Genomic DNA, 13478 nt, shown 5'->3' on the forward strand with positions numbered 1-13478 from the left:
TTCATGTGGACAAAATGAATCATTCTAAGGTAGATGGCAATAAGCTGAAAGTATAACCTATTGTTCGTTTAAAAATCAGTCAAATGAAAACATATTTCTGACAACAGCTGTATGTAATAGTACTGACATACATGGTATTACGTATTCATGGAGATTACTGTTAGATTCTGGTTCACAAGCAAATTTTTGTGCATTTAGTTTTGCCCGCAAATTAGGTCTTAAATGTAATAAAAATAATCTACTCATTTCAGGTATAAATAATTCATTATTTCAATCTAAATACATTGTTACACTTACATTGCACTTACATTATAAAAGCATTTCATTCAAGATAAAATGTGCTGTATAACCCGATATATCTGATTGCTTGTCATCAACCACGTTTACCACTTCTAATTTTAATCTTCCTCATAATATATTTTTTACATATCCCAAATTCAATATAGCAAATAATACTGACATACGAATTGGAGCTCAATCCTACTTGAGTTTATTTTTTCTGGGAAATTCATTCGTAATTTCAGATGTCCTATTGCACAGGAAACCAAATTAGGATATATAATTAGTGGTTGCCTTCCTAATAACATTGAGGGCAACAATATTGTCGCATCTTTTCTTGTAAATAACCCTCATAAAAATCTATCTACTATACTCGAGAATTTCTGAAAAATTGAATAAATTAATACTGTTGCTTCGGGTAATGAAACCTGAGTCTATACTCGTACATACTGCCCGCAAAAAATCATATGATATATAAATTAAATTATTATAATCGATAATATGAATCATATGATTTTTGGTAGACAATATGAACGGGTAAAGCCAGTTATTTTTACACGGATTTGAATACTAGATCGTGGATACCGGTGTTCTTTGGTGTTTGGGTTTCAGTTTGAATTAAACACCGTGTGGCCAAATATGGTGCACAAGTGGTCCCATACGTTACCATGCGTAATCTGTATTGTTTATTCCCTGATCTGGAGAATCACGCCAAAGAATACATTGTGAATTGTAATCACTAGACAACTAATAAAAAATGTATGTTGAAATTGATGTTAATTTTTTAAATAATTTAATTCTTCATGTAGGTACTTGGAATTATAATTATTTTTATTATGAATTTTAAATATTCATATATATAACATTAATAACTTGTGAATCTTGATGTAAATTTATTGTATTAATATATATAATATCATGTAAGGAGTGAAAAAAGACTTGTTGAGTCCTTGGAGACTTGAAGTAGACTCGTAGAAGGCTGGAAAAGGACTGCTTGAATGAAGTGCGGAGCCTGCTTATAGACTATGTACGGAGCCGCTAAATCGTCAGGAGCCGAGTGCTTCCACCAGGAGCTGAGTGCATCCGAAAAGAATTGTGTGAACTCTACGGAGCCGAGCGCGAATCCGACCGAAGCCAAGATCTTTAAATTTTAATAGTTCTATTTTAAATGAAAATTAATGTTTCTCATTATTAGTGAATTTTTAAATAACATGAATGAAACCTGAGTCTATACAAAAAGGTTTACTAAATGAAAAATGAAAAGGTATGAAGCGTTAATAAATATATAAAACAAACATTTATAAAGATATCAGGAAAGATATATCTTAAAATCACCCAGTTAATCACTATTTTAATATAATATTGCACGATACTGTCGACTAAATGTAGGAAAATGTGTAACAATTTACCTGCTTATTGGAGACAAGGTCAGGCGCACCATTTAAGTAGGCGATGGAAAATCAGGAAGTAAAACACACTAGTAAATTTATGTTCACCTAAATGATAATGACATTAAATTTTTTACGTACTAAAAAAAAACACAATTTTATTGACTGCTTTCATTTTGAATCTTCATAATTATAAAAGTTTTCTTGTACCATTTCGTCTAGTAATAAAACATTAAAACAGTTTTTCACAAAGAGATGTGCGCAGCCTCCCAGAAAAAAACATACCGACTAGTGTTTATGCTAGGTTTATAACTAAAGGTATCACGAAATATTAACTGAAATTAATAATATATTAGTTTCAAAACAAAAAAGTTTTAAAAATGATTGAGAAAGAATCCATAACAAGAGAAAACATCTAACGATTCAAAAATCAAGCAAAATTTTCTTTAAACAGAAGTTGTTTATTTTAATTTTTTTATTATTTAATTAGTTTCTCGTCTATATAGTAGGTATAGCGATGCTACAGCTATATAGAAGGAAAAGAGTACGTTGATCGTTCAAAATTGGGCATATCCGGTTTTCACCGAATCTTGACGAATTGACCCTCAAGGATCCGAGAAAACCAAAAAAATTGCATCGAAATTTCCGTGACAAAATGTGCGTACGTATTTATGTATGTTGACGTGCAAATTGCCTTATATCTGAGAACAACTTGACCGATTTTCACCGAACTTGGCTACATTATTTCTATAGTAGGGGCATTGATGCTATTACATTTTCAATTCAAAAGGTCATGGGGCGGGGGATACAGGAGGGAAAACTAAATTGTCTCCAGATTTTGCATAATTAAGGTTATACTTTTTTTTTGATAATTACGTGATTATTAACAAATAATTTTTGAGAAAATAATCTTTTGCTAAATTTCAACCCCACCCCTAAAAATGGTTTTCGGTTTTGGCCTATAAATCACCTTACATCTCCAGAACTACTCGACCGAATTCGACCAAACTTTGTCAGTTTACTTCTATACATGGAGCATTGATGCTACTAAATTTTCAATTCAAAAGGTGCTGGGGATAGAGAAAAAACGAAATCGTCTCCAGATTTTGCGTAAATAAAGTTATATATTTTTTTATAATTTTGTGAATGTTAATAAACAACTTTTATAAAAAAAAATTTTGTTAAATTTCACCTCACTCCTAAATATGGTTTTAATTTTGAAGAGTTATAGAAGGCAATACAAGGGGTAATTCGTTGCACTGTTTTTTTTTTAAATATTCTTGTGAACAATTATTAAAAAAAACATCTTTAATGTAAAACGTTTTTTGCACAGACGACTACTTTTCTTTTTCCTGTTTAGCCTCCGGTAATTACCTTTCAGATAATACTTCAGAGGATGATATGTATGAGTGTAAATGAAGTGTGGTCTTGTACAGTCTCAGTTCGACCATTCCTGAGATGTGTGGTTAATTGAAACCCAACCACCAAAGAACACCGCGATCTAGAATTCAAATCCGTATAAAAACAACTGACTTTATTAGGACTTGAACGCTGGAACTCTCAACTTCCAAATCAGCTGATTTGTTTGAAGATGCGTTCACCTCTAGACCAACCCGGTGGGTACAGACGACTACTGCTGTAGTCGACTGCTATGTTGGGACATCACAAGTGAGTGGTATAAGTAAATTAATGAATAATATTTAAAGTAGCCGCTAGTACCGCCACACCCGCGCGAATGAAATACGGTATGTGAGTGCGCTTTAGTTAAAATCATTGAATTAAATAAACGAAGAATAATAATTAAAATGATAAATATTTTAAATTTAGTTGTGTGTGTAAGTTGTGTATCAGAAAAAAGCTGCGTGACGGAAAGTCCTACAACTGTGTTGTCAGCTATTTTTTATACAGGTAGGTTTTAAATCACTTATAAACTTTCATCGATTGATTCACTGAAAACGTAAATTTTATAATTAATAATAATTTACTTTATTCTACAATTTAATGTTTCGATTACCAGGTGAGTTGCCTGATCACAAATTATCTACTTTAGATTTTATTTTAGATAATTCTGCTTTTTCTGATGTTCCTTTGACCTGAAATATTAGACAAAAAGATCAAATTAGAATCAACACGAGAAGTACATAATTTTCTTCCGTTATAGAGAGATAACTATTTACGGTACTTATTTTAACAAGTTTGGGGTAATAACTATTTAGTGATATTTACTTTAATGGCTAACACTGAAATCCCCAATAAAATTTTATTACGCTCTTTTTTTTTTGAAAATAATAACTTCATTTAAACAATGCTAACTTGTTACTTCTTGAAACTATTCGGTTTAAATTTAACTGGATATTCGTTCATTATATTGTAATATTTTAAAAAAATACCAGTATAAATTTAATTATTGTTTTGATTAAAAATTAATAGATTTTATTAGGTCTAAATCGATTTAATTGAGTAACTGTGTATTATTACCACATAATTCTTCCACCAGTTAATATACTCATCTATACAGACACCAAAACGACGTCTTAATCCTTAATAGTGGGTGTACGACTGGTCAGGCTTAGTCATTTTACGACCAACTCTGCTTGCTGCTTTGGTCAAATGTGTTTTTAATCACCCTACCGACCTTGATTTAAATGGTCGTTGTTAACACGCAAAAACCCACACCTGTTTGTTAGGTAATCGGAAAAATACACATTATATTATTATAACTAGTGCCAATTTTTTTCCCTTCATGGATATAAATTAAATTGGGAAAAAATAAATTTACTCCATTAATTTAGTTACCAAGATAACACGAATATTTTGGAATCTTGTTTATCTTTTACTTTTTAGTTCTATTCTCATTTGTTTTTTCTTTTACTCTACTCATCAGTCACTTCGGAAGTGGCCACTATTTCCTTGTGACTATAAGGCAAGGGATAGTGGATAGCAAGAAGTTATGTTCGTAAATTTTACGTTGGTATTTTTTGTCATACCTTAGATGATTAACACAGTAAGAAACTTCCTTATATATACATAAGAAATTAAAATACATTAAATATGAAAATATATTTCGACTAATATCCGATTATTTACCTCAACACTTTGTGACAAATAACTAACAACCACTAGCAATTAATTTTGGTCAGCGTGAACAAAAATACTGCTATCCTGATCCTCGTAAGGGAAGTCAACCGCTTTGAGACGATCCCGGTCACCACCCCTCCGCTCATAGCCTTGATCGGCTTTACCGAAGGTCGTCTTTTAGACCCTTTAAACTTGGTAAAATACCATAATTATCAGTTTTGCCTCACTCAGAATGCCACCGATATAAATTCCTCAGCAGACATTCCTATCAGTGTATTTATACAGCTTGCTACCGCCTTCGTATGGCTTCCTCCAACCACGACCACCTTCAATAACATACAACTCTCAACTATCAAATTAACCAATTCGCGGAAGCGTGAACCCCCCCCCCCCTCCCACCGGCTTCCTCTAACACCGAAGGTTTTACACAAAAACTCTTCCCAAATCTAACTTCAATTAAACTATTTAGATTATCACTTGATTGAATCTTTTAAAAATCAAAAGTACTATACTCATACCAACAAAGCAAGTGTTGATCGCAATAACGACAATTTTATTTTTTCTTACAATTAAATTTACTCAAAGTCATTTTGATTTACTCAAAAAAAAAAAAAAAGATACTGTATATATATATATATATATATGTAATGTATTTTGATGGATTTGATTAACCAAATATTTCAAGCGTACCAGAATGTCTTTTGCTTGTAAGAAACATAAATATTATTATAATGAATAAGTTGCGTAAACATTGACATACTCCTACAGACTATTTTGTTTTATGTCACGCGTATAAGGCTTAACTTAAAATCTGCATATGTATATTAGAATTAATTTATTCTTGTATTCTGATGAACTGTATTTGAAGCAGTAATTTGTATTATTTAATTTACAGATACATCTATTTACAGTATATTTATCTTTTCTACTGTTATTATTATATATTTCATTAGCTGCGAAAGTTCTTCATCTCATATAAACTTCATGAAATATTAATAATGCTTTTGGATCAAATGAAGAAAAATAATAAAAGACACAGCCGAGACATACCACAACATATGTATGTATGTATTACATATGTAATGACATATCACAGCCGAGAAAAACCCATTTGATCCTGAGGTAATAAGCTGCTAATGGGATTTATTCCATTAGAAAATTGACCTATAGACTCTGCAATGGTTTTCTTAAGATATCTGGTGTACATATTAAAATGTACACCATTTACTTTGAATGTATTTTCTTATCCATAAATTCGATTAAATTTAGGAGCTTCTGATTAAACAACCAATTATTTTCACATAACTCAATTATAATTTATAATCAAGAGAAAAAACTTATACCTTGAAAAGGTTTCAATTGGTTTGTTTCAAATTCAGAGTAGAGTATTATATGGAATAGTTGAAAGTGTTGAAAACAGAATTTTCTGCTATCATGGTAATGAGGTTCTCGATGGATTTTTCTTTAAAACTACTGCATTTATTTTTAAAAAAAAATGGTATATATACATTTTATGTAATATGATGTATTATCTTTTCTTTCTTAGCCGTACAATAATTTTTACCTTCTTCATACTATTACCAGTATTAATAATGTAAAATTGGCAACAAGATGATTGTAAACCTTTAATCGGATTCACTTAGAAAACATTTTTTTTTATTTTGTTTAGCGCTTAACCAGTTATGAAAAGTTAAAAATGTTAAATGTATTAAAAAATTAGATTTATTTTAAACTGCACTCATTATAGTCTGTTAATAACTAATTATGTAAATATCCATGGTAATTCATAAATAAGTAATAACTAATAATACGTAATTAACGAAGAATTGATTTAGAGTGAATTCAGCTAAATCTATACCGTAAATTACTTGAATAGTAATGAAGGCAATACCACACTGTTAAGTCAACTAAATTTGTACCGTTAATTACCAGTATAGCTTGTATGCATGAATAACTAAAGTAAATGTTAATGATAAGTAACATTACGTTCAATTAATCGCTTCAGAATAAGATAAGTAGTGTGGTTTATTTGAAAAGACGATTAAAGCGAATTTAACGAGAAGAGAAAAATTTACAATAAAATAATTCGAAAGTGAAAGATGCATTAATATTAAATTTGAATCGCTCTTCTTAACTTATCTTACGTTTAAGCCAAATTCATCATTTCCGTTGTATACACACTCGTTCAAATTTTAACCGACCTTAATTAAATTTACTCAAATAAGAGCGAGAAAAAATTAGAATATTTCTACTGTTTTATGTCCGTAAATAAAAAATATCAAATTAACAAAATTAAATAAGGGCATTTGTAATCATATTTTATTTTAATGCTCGAAACATAAGTCATAGCTTTGAAATATAAAGCCTGTTTTATCGACCATTACTGAACCAATAAGTAAATATTAAGGAATATCCTGTTGTCAATTTATACTATGCGTTTTCATTATTTATCTTTTTATAAAGATAAAATAATTATTCAGAAAAATTGTTAACAATTTTTTAAGTTGAATAATATTTACTGCAGGTTAACAATTGTTACATCTTCTTGTATTCAAAATATTGTAGGGTTATCAAGGGGTACTTTTCGTTGGTTTCCTTAGTCTATATATAAAATGTAAATGTGGTAAAATGAAACGTTGTTTAATAATCGCCTGTTAACATTCAGTATATATTCGAGTTCGCTGCTTAACAGTTATGGCAATATTTTACTATTTAATTAATAAGATCGTTTTACTTTCTCGAACTATATGAAGAATGTGACTATTATTTGATACATGTTTTAATAATATTATGACCCACGTCCATAATCTCTTGCGATTTTAAATGACACCATTTTCATTTTTCTGCAACAGTACGTTATAATATTACTTGCAAATATACTCCATAACGTATTTATATATTGTAGGAAATGTAGAATTATATTAAGTTATTCATACCTGGATCAATTATGCATCTTGTTTCAATGTCTTTATCTCTTTTTAAGATCTAGCACAGGTTACCTTTCTTGGTAATGCATGAACAGCGCATGTTCCTCAGAGATTTCTATCTACAGTTGATGCGCATTGCATTATTCTAACTTGTGTGTGAAAGTATTATCGATTTCTATTGCGATAACAATTTAACATGACTCCTAATATGTACTTGATGTAAACTACGTTTAGGTCGTTTTATCATTTTCTTGTCATTCCATGATTACATAACGCTGTGACATTGTAATTTTTCTTTTAGCTTAATTGCAATGTTTTGAATAAATCTTTTTTATCAAATAATTTATATAAAACAGACTGTGTTTAAGAGTTTCAACCTACCTATTTCATGATATATGGAATGAAATGAAAGAAAATGAAAAAACAGTGTTTCTTTATTTGTATCTTTACGATACTTCAAGTAGATAATCTGTCTTAACTTTGTAAAAATAAGTTATAATTTAGTAGCAGTAAAAATTCTTTAATCGTAACAATTTGTAAAGGAAAACAGCAGCAAATTTTATTCATGAATAAAATCTTTAGTTGGCGTAGCGGCCAGTGAGGGTGTTTCTAAATCAGCTATTCTCGGTTTTAAATCTTTTAGGAATCTGGAATTTTTCAAAAAAATTTACCTGTCTCGACTTACTCATTTATATATATATATATATATGTATTATTGGAATCTTAATAAAAATATTTATTGTGCTTTTAAATTTTCCGGTGAATTAAAACTTACTTAAATTTCCTTTTTTAGTTATTATAACCGTAAAAATTATAACCCAAAATGAGTCCTCAAAAGAAGTTCCTCCTTTTAATAGCGTAAGTATTATCTAGAAGAACCAGCTTTGTATCATCCCAAGCTTTCAAAGGAAAATTACTAGTGAAGTGGTTTTCCATTGTCTTATTTACAGAGTAAAAAATTAGTTTGGACCGAAGTCCATCAAATATCCATCGAAATAGAGGTGATAATCTCTAATAGCCAAGCTTCCTCATGTAATGGTTACCATTATTCTCAGAGATTGAAACTCTGACTGGCTTCTCATGAGAATTCTCAATAAGATTCAGATTCTTCAATCTGTCACAACTGTAAAAATTACTGGAATAGATGATGTAACGTTATAATAAATTATTGCAGGCTTTTGTATTAAACCCACCGGGTTGGTCTAGTGGTGAACGCGTCTTCCCAAATCAGCTGATTTGGAAGTCGAGAGTTCCAGCGTTCAAGTCCTAGTAAAGCCAGCTATTTTTACACGGACTTGAATACTAGATCGGGGATACCGGTGTTCTTTGGTGGTTGGGTTTCAATTAACCACACATCTCAGGAATGGTCGAACTGAGAATGTACAAGACTACACTTCATTTACACTCATACATATCATCCTCATTCATCCTCTGAAGAATTATCTAAACGGTAGTTACCGGAGGCTAAACAGGAAAAAGAAAGAAAAGAAGGCTTTTGTATTAAGTACGTTGCTTTAGTTCTACAGAGGAAGTAATTTTCTTCGTGTAAAATCTATCAAAAAAAAAGAGATAAGACATTAGATAATAACGCATTGTAAATAATAATAATTATTATAATAATAATTTAATTATATAATTGTAAAAATAATATTACATTAGCCTGTTACGTTAACTCAAAAACAACGAGAATATTGCTATTTTGACTACTTGCGTGAAAATTAATGCGAAGGTTAGAAAAAAGTCTGGTAAAAAAAAAACCAATTTTATTTTACTCTATAAAGTGTGATAGTGCCAAAAGACTCATTTCTGCAATAGAAATAGTCTATTGCAGATAGACTATTTCTATTGCAATAGACAATATTTATATTGCAATAGACAATATATTTCTATTTCTAGTAATAGAAATAGTACAAAATCGAGTCCGGTTTTTTACGTAATTATTTCTCAGCAGTTATTCCAATATCTTAGGTTATGGCTACTTACTTACCTTATTAATACCTCAATTGTGTTTTAACGCGTCGAATTTGCAGATTTAAGGAAAAATATTTATTTATATACTTTACCTAATGCTGCAGGTTCGTGATTGAGTCCAGTTTTACTCTGAATTTAAAAACTTCCTCCAGTTTCAACAGTGTATTTTTACAACTGAATTCGACTAAGATGTGTGTTTACATTAAGCAAAATTGTTCATTTGTTGACCAATTTTTCGATTTGAAGATGACATATTTTCAAGTTTTGACAAAAACTTCGGTTTTCGACTTGATATGACATATTTTACCCTTTCAGATTTTGTGTAGAAGATTTCCTAGTCAGAGGATGCGTTGTCGTTTGGCCAAAGAGGACTTATCAAACATATGTTGAATTAGGCGTTGTAAATTATTATTATTATTTAAGTTTTTATTATTTCCAAAAATTTAAATTACATATTATTTGTATTGTACTTAAACATCGTTTACTTTTTATTAAAATATGGATGTGTGAAACTAGTAATTACAATCTTCTTTGACATTTGTATGAATTGAATCGGAAAGTGGTAGTATTATAGTTGGCTTGATGCCACTAAACTCATATCCATAGGTTATAGAGCAAAACACAATTCACGTACAACCGAATTAGATTAAAACAATTTACGAGAGAAGATTATCTACGGCATCAAATCAATAAACTAGCTATAACTTTTCTATTGAAGATATATAATGTAGTTTTTATCTCAATAATGAATGTTTCCTTAAACAAATGAAGCTTTTTTTTTTATTCTGTTTAAAATTTCGTTATAGTTATTCTTGTTTTAACTTTATTAATCTTTTTAATAAAATTTAATTTATTAAATATAGTGTTAGAGTATATTTTTAAAATAATATTATCCGTTATAAATTAACGTCAGTAATACTTAATTTATCAAGCAAACTAATACGATTGGTATATATATATTTTTTTGTTTTTGAAAAATATATTTATTAAATAGCAGTTTAATATTCGTAATCTGAGTTTAGAAAGGTCTTTTTTGTTAAAATATTGTAGAATTTTAGCCAAACCCTAACTAGGCAAATTCCTGACATTATAGACGACCAGTGTTAAATTATTCAGCACTTCTATAAATAAAAATTTATTATTATTATTAAAAAAAGAAAAACTAGCGATTTTGTATAATATACTTTCTAGACTAGAAGTGGCTGTAAGAATTCCGAAGTACTATTAATTTTTTCTTTTTCTTAAGTATTTTAATTCTTTTTTACCCAGTTTTACTAATATTAACAGATAACGTTTGATACCTTATTCATGAAAATTAAATACATATATCTCGTATAATAAATATTTTATTTAAACATAAAACAAAAACAAATAAGAAATAAAATTAAAAAAATTAAAAATCCACGACGAAAAAATCTTAAAAATTGTGAAATTGTTAAATAACTGTATTTTTACCTTATAATCCTCTGTGATATTGTGATATTATTTTTAAGACAATAAAATCTTAGAATTTAATTAACCGTCGTGAGTGACTATGATGATGACTAAAGCATTTTTGTGCAGTCTACAGATCACGCACTACGGTCAATCAAAATCTTAAATTTTATAGTCATAAAAACAATATCACAATTTCACCGAGGATTATAAGGTGAAAATAAATTTAGTTAATTATTTCACGTTTTGTATGGTTTTTTCGTCTGGGTTTTTAAAATTTTTTAACTTTATTTTTTATTTATTACTTTTTAAAGATTATAGGCTTGCGCCCAACAGTGCGACTTTTATAGGCTGATGATGATGTAATCATCATCATCCTATAATGATGATGATTGCAGTATACTAAACTAATGTTTAGTATACTTGATCAACACAAGTTATTTAATAATCCACACAATAATGTTGCTTTGCTGGAGTTAGAAAGACTTATAAACATTCAAAAGCCGTTTTGAAGAAACATATCTACTGTAGCGCCCCCTGACAGCTTATAACCGTAAAATTAATCTAAGAAATTGCTCTGAGATGTCATTTATGTAATGCAAAAACGCGCTTGAAATCGGTCCAGCAGTTTTTTGAGAAAAATGGTAACACAAATACGCGCGCGCACAAACACATTCACACTCAACCTCTTGCACCAAACGCATATACCATCTCTGTTCCGCCATGGGTAAAAAGTTATATTGTTACAAAAAATCAAATTATGTAACATAAGTAATCTTTTTTATTAATAATTCGAGGTATATTTTTTCGAGCTCATTCATCAACAGAAATAATTAAATCCAGTCAAGACGTATTAGTTAAATTAATTAAAATAATTATCATTATCATAATTTAACACAATTTTTTTTAAATTAGCTGAATTACGAGGTTTTTAATTTAAAAACTACTGCTGCAGTATTACTTCGATCGGGTTTTCCTTATTAAGTTACTTTTATGATCAGTTAATCCATTTCGTTCATGATAGTATTAAAATGTAACGAAACAATAACGTATGGTTAAAAATTTATGTTTAATTTACTGTAATAAAATTCGTATTTGTAAATGTTCATAATATGAATCATATTTTTATTTTTTTATTTATTTACGTTGATTGTGCCATTTATTTATATTGATTAATAATAAATTTTGAATAGTTAAATATTTTTATTAAAATATTCCTATTTAAAATGTTTTGTTTGCCTTTATCCTTCCAAAATTGTTTATTTTTTTGCGTAAAACTGGAATAACTAGAGAAACCAACCGGCAAATAAACCGATACATGAACCACAATAAATAAACCACATGAAACAACCAACAACCTGTGAGGTACAATTCACAAGATTTCTGCATCACAGTCAATATTATTTACTGACGTAGTTTCTTTTTTTATCTTTTTGATAAAGTAAATTATTTTTACTTCGATGTTCAGAAGATAGGAAGATAATAATAAAATGATTTCGCTACACGAGCTTTAAGAGAATAGCATTAATAAAGCAATTTTTAAATATTCTTTGCAGTTGAAATTTCGCAAAACTTGTTGAAGGTAAATAAATTTTTATGAGTGGTGGTAATTGAAAAGTGAAAGTTATTTCTCCTACCACATTTGATATGAGATTAATTTTTAGAAACGAGGATAGTTAATTCATAAACTTATTCAGAACTGACAGTTTCCAACCGACTGACAATTTAGATAGTTAACTATACAGTATTATTTTGCGTTTAATTTTTTTAAGAAATTTTGACCTTAAACTGTTAATTTCACTGGTTAAATATTAATTTAAAATTTCGAATAGTTAAATTTCTTTGACTGAGCTCATACTGCCTCTCATGAGGTTGAAAGTTCAGTTATAATTGTAATTTATCCTTGGATTCGAGTAGTAACAGACCGATGTTTCTTTAATAGTAATAATAATAGTTATTCCTAATAAAAAATTTGTAAAAAATACGCTAACGTAAATTCGTAGTATAAAATGTTACAGAATCAATTTCTTTTTTAGTTTTTACATTCTGTTTAATATTTATAACAGACGCAAATACAGCAGAATGAGTAAACTGCATTACAATCAATATTAAATGTTCCAAAATAAAATGTTATGCAAAAATAAAAATTAATATTTTATTTGTTAAAACACAATTACAGTCGAATAATCGAATAATCCTTCCACTGAATAAGAAACAGCATCGATCTTTACTTTAGAATTTTAAAAAAGTATTTTTTCAAGCAGGTTAAGAACCCTCGGTAGATTACTAAAACTATTCATAACCTGATACCATTAGCTTTTGTTATTTATATTCATACAAACATGTACTGTGTGGATATTGGTTCGTTAATTAGATTTGCAGATATTTATTAATAAATAAG

Source organism: Lycorma delicatula, chromosome 1, assembly GCF_047948215.1.
Source record: "Lycorma delicatula isolate Av1 chromosome 1, ASM4794821v1, whole genome shotgun sequence".
NCBI lineage: Eukaryota > Metazoa > Arthropoda > Insecta > Hemiptera > Fulgoridae > Lycorma > Lycorma delicatula.